We start from the raw sequence: 5,225 nt of genomic DNA, 5'->3' as shown, positions 1-5,225 counted from the left end.
TATCATGCAGTGCCTTACCAGGACTTTATATCTGGCAACATACTGCTGATACTCATAAGGTTTTTATCTCAGGCACGATATATGACAATGTTCTGCTATTTGTAAGGTTTACAATGGCTAAACATTCTAACATATTCTACCTCTCCTTCTCCTTATTCTAGAAGCTCCACTGAAACTTGTCTACCATGGGTTACCCTGCTGGCATTTAAAATATCAGTGGAATAGCTTCCAGCATCACAGCAACACATAAGCCATCACAGTATGACAAACTGATAGAGGAGTTTCATGACAACCATCTAACACACTGTATTTAATCTGTTTTACTAAGGAAAAAAAATCATATTTCTAAAATGAGTATTAAATAACAGTAAAAATGCCACCTGGAGATTATGATGTGATTAATATTTTCAGTAAAAAGAAGAAAAGAGAAGCAGGAAAGTCTTTTATAACCTCCAAAATAAAGAGCAAATTTAGTCTTAAAAATAGAGGTGACTGAAAATTTGAAATTTTCACAAATAATTTATACAAATGATAAGCATTAAACTAAGATATGATTTTTTTAAAAATTGTTTTCAGCATATCTTTCACAAATTCCAAAATTGAGATTAATGTGGGTTGCCTAGTATTAAGAAAAACTTAGAAACTTTTAATCTCAATTATTTCTTTTATTTTCTACTCTTTAAATATAAATGCTTTATAATCCATTTCCTACACTCTGGTGGAGTCCTGGTGTGGTGCTGTGGGATAATGCACTGAACCACAAAGTTGTTTTGAATCAAAAAGTCTGCAGTTCAAATCCACCAGCCACTCTATGGAAACCTTACATAGGGTCTCTATGAGTCAGAACCAGCGCCACAGCACTTAACAACAACATACCCTGGAAGCTACCTAGGTTTCTCATTATTTTCCCAAATTAATACTTAATTCATGGATGTTTGACCCTTCTTCTCAATAAGATATAATTAGTTATTTTCGTCAATTACAGCCTCTTGTATGAGACTTTATGGGGTTTTAGTTATCTTCATTCATTTGTTTATACAACACAGAGGGAAACTTGTATTCCATGTTGTTCTACACCATAAAATATTAAATGATAGTATTCATCCATCATATTAATAGTCCAATTAAGAGTGCACAGCTTGCTGTGGTTCTAACTGATTTACCTCCCCTTGCAAACAAGTGGACAATTTTTCTAGTTTGACTCTGGGTATGAAAAACAGTAGTGAAACTAAGATTTAAACTTGTTTCTTCACCATTATTAATGCTAAATAAAATATTTTCAGCAGTGAGATATGTTCACTGTGATTCTTACCAGTGCATCTCATCTAGTAAGTAACCTGCAATGTGATAGTTTCAGATGATGGGAGGCCAATTCATTCCCCAGTACTAATTTTAAACTATTAAAGACTTGACATTTTCCTGTGTGCCCAGTTCTTTCATGGGGGTTTTGATAGCTCCACTAAGTTAATTGATTAAAATACTGTCATTTGTCTACATGACTCTATTTCAATGTAAAATGTTTCACATTGTTAGGCAATAGATTCTTATTCACAAAGTTAAAGCTTAATTTAAGTAATGAGCAACATTAATCAAAGTCCAACAGGACTAATCAGGCATCAGACAATGCAACCATTTAAAAAGTTTGCTAATGAGTGTTTCAAGTGGAAGTAAATGATTTTATTCTTAGGTGTAGTATCACTATTCATGAGCATACACTGGAAACATTAAACTCTAGTAGAAAGGCCGGCCGATGCGGCAGCCTTCCATAATTATCTGTAAAAACTTCTTCAACAATGGTCAGGGATTGAATATATTTGCATAATGTGCAATTTCAGTGCCCCGTGGTTTGCTGAATAATGTGTTACTTGTCAAACTTCATCTTAGGTTAGTATAATGTTTTGCTCTAGCCACCAAAAGAACAGCAATCCACTTTGTAATACTTTTTTGTGTGATTTGGCACTGAACAAACAAAAAGAAAAGATGAAATGCTAAATTAATTGAGCAAGCCTTTGACTTATGTTGACAAGATAACAAAATAGAATAAGAGGTAGAGAGGGATTGTAGCCAACCACTGCTATCCAATTTATTTACTTATTCTTATTTTTCACCACTGTGGTAAGCAGAATGTCCTCCTTCCTACCATAATGGAAAACTATGTTCTAATTTCTGGAATCTGCAAATACATAACAAATAGGACCTTGAAGATATATTTAAATTAAGGATTTTAATATGGGGAGATTATTTTGGATTATCAGGGTAAACCCAATGAAATTACAGGATCTTTGAAAAAGAGATAGAAGGAAACTAGAGTGTCCAAGTCAGAGACTTGAAGATACATACCAGTATTCCCTGCTTTTCAAAAGTTTGCTTTAAGTCATTTTATTTTTACAAAAGACCTACATTACTACCTAAATTCATTAACTGAAAGGAAAAGCAAGAGGACTTTCCTTTTTATGAATATAGGCAAAAAAAGTGAAACTTGTGTATAGCACTTGTATTATTGCAGTGACCTGTTTAAGATGCAACATGTGAAAGAGACATTACTAAGCTCCTTACATGGAACTACACTCAACATCAACCTGCGATAGTTTTGACCTGTGTCTGCGAACACTGTATATTAGTGTAGTTTTAAGGTTCATATGCTCTAGACCAAAAAGTCTGTTTGAACTGCAAGCTCAGTGGTTCTAACTTACCAGCTGCTCCTTGGAAACTCTATACAGGGTTGCTATGAGTCTGAACGACTGAATAGCACTTAACAAGAACAGTAACAAGGTTTATATGTTATTTGATATTATTCTATAGGTTGTTTGGAGGTCTGGAAAAAAAATCAAAAAAAGGGTTTCCATATAAAATAATGGTAATGACTTCCTAATTTTCTGTCATTTTAGATAACAAAAATTTTCATAAAGTGTGTGTTTATCTTTCAGCTAGAGGAGAAAACCTGTAGACCGACTGGATGGCACTTAATAACAAAAATGATGCTGTCGTGTCCTTTAAAAGCTGGAGAAGTCAAGGAAACAGATGATCTCCTAGAAACTCTGGAAGTAATGAAGCTTGCCACTATCTGATTTCAACCCAAAGAATGTTATCTTTGGATGTTTGACCTCCCAAAGTATAAAATAACAAATTTGTGTTGTTTTCAGTCCCTGAATCTGTGATAATTTGCAATGGCAGTAATAGGAAACTATTAGTACCATCAAAATACATTTACCTTCACCCCCTTTATGCTATCTATTGTAATGTCTGAGTTTTTATATAAAAATCTCCATTTTTTTCTCATTACAATGACTTTAGTCTATAACATATCTATGACTTACATCAAACAAATATTTAGTGAGAATTATAGAGTATTTAGCATTCTAATGTTTCTGGGAGAACTGAGTGGTTCAAGTGTTCAGGGATTTCAGAGAAAACAAAGATCACTTAGTTTGGAAGTCAGGAAAAGCTTTAACGTTGGGCTTTTTTTAAAACTAAAAAATAGATATTTTACTTTCATTTCAAGTGATTTTCTTATCTAAGAACCTATATATTTCTGACTCAGAATTAATCTTGTATGTGACTTCCCAGCTTATTTTATTTACCCCAGGGGCTAATTAACTTTTATTTCCTATTGGAAGAACAGTCAATAGCAAAACCACTACCTGGTAATTTAGTTAAAAAAAAAAAAAAAGAGTTTCTGCTTAATTTAAATTTCAAAAGATCTCATGGATATAGTACATGGAAGGTCTAATTTTTAGCTTGTAGGTCAGCGACAATTTAGTAGTTTGATGTCAGTTGATGTCAGTATAAAGGCAAAGGTACGGTTCAATTAGTGATGTTAAGATTAGTCAATGATTGATCTTTTCTTTTCCCTTCTTCTCTGTTGACAAGCCTCTTTGTAATTAGCCTACTTTGAATCATTTGCTTTTTACTTAGAAACAGAATAATCTTCCTGTATGTATATAAAATAACTTACAAAATACACCTTATGCTTAAATTTGAGTTCTTACTATTTTTAAAGTTGATAAATATTATTGCTATAATACTTACAATTTTTTTCTTCTTTAAATTTTACTAACAGGTAAGTCCAAACCCACTTTGTGTGTGTATGTATATGTATATGTATATATATATACATATACATATACATACACACACACATCAAACTCAACCCACCACCATCAAGTTTATTTTGACTCATAGCAAACCTTCATAGGGTTTTCTGCAACTAAATTTTTACAGGAATGGACAGCTTCATCTTTCTCCTGTAGAGCAGCTGGTGATTTTGAGACACCAACTTTGCCTATTCCACAGCATCGCCATATATATATATATATGTGTGTGTGTGTGTGTGTGTGTGTGTGTGTGTGTGTGTGTGTGTGTATGTGGTGCTATAGGATAAGCAGTAGACTGGCAACCATAAGGTCAGTGGTTCTAACCCATCAGCTACTCTTTGGAAACCTTACATAAGGTGACTATGAGTCAGAACTGTTATATATAAGAAATAAGGGCTAGATAAGTCAGGTTGCTATTATTCCTGAGCCATTCACATTTTGCGTCCAGATGCACTATTCAATATTTGCTATAAAGTGCTATGAAAAACTTCTAAAACAAGAAAATTACATGGTTTGATAAAGCAATTTTAGGCAGTTTCTTTTAGGAAAATGTAGTTTATGTTGATACAGAGTAAAATCATTCTTGTAGATATTAAAAATGAAACAGTTTCCATAAAACCTAAGATGATTTTTATTCAGGTCCCAAGATTTGCAAACTTGGAAGTGCTGAATGCACTTCAAAATGCTATTCTCAGGAAGGAACAGAACCTCTTTTATATTTAGTTCTGCTGAAATCTGTACAGAGTTGTGAAGAACTGTGGAGTACATTTGATTGATTGATATACAACATGCTCTGTGAGACTTATTTACAAGAAATTTCTATTGGCTGGAATACTTGACCTTAGCCTCAGTTACTGCATTCCAGACCTGGTTCCTGAAATGATCTGAGTGGGCTACCTCAGAATGTCACAAGTTACTTTGTTCAAGAGGGTAGTCTTATGCTATGTACTCTTAAAAAGTAGAAGCAGGGACCTACGACAAAATTCAGACCTGTGACAGCCATTTAGCTGTGTCATATACCTCAGTTTTAGGGTTATTTTTTACAGAGGCTTTCTGAACTTGTGAGCAAGCATATCCTTATTTGGAATTGTGAAGACACCACCAATCTTGATTACAACAAAACTAGGCCAC

The sequence above is a fragment of the Chrysochloris asiatica genome, unplaced genomic scaffold, assembly GCF_000296735.1.
Source record: "Chrysochloris asiatica unplaced genomic scaffold, ChrAsi1.0 scaffold00044, whole genome shotgun sequence".
In the NCBI taxonomy this organism is placed as follows: Eukaryota; Metazoa; Chordata; class Mammalia; order Afrosoricida; family Chrysochloridae; genus Chrysochloris; species Chrysochloris asiatica.
Note: the sequence above shows the minus strand (reverse complement) of the source record.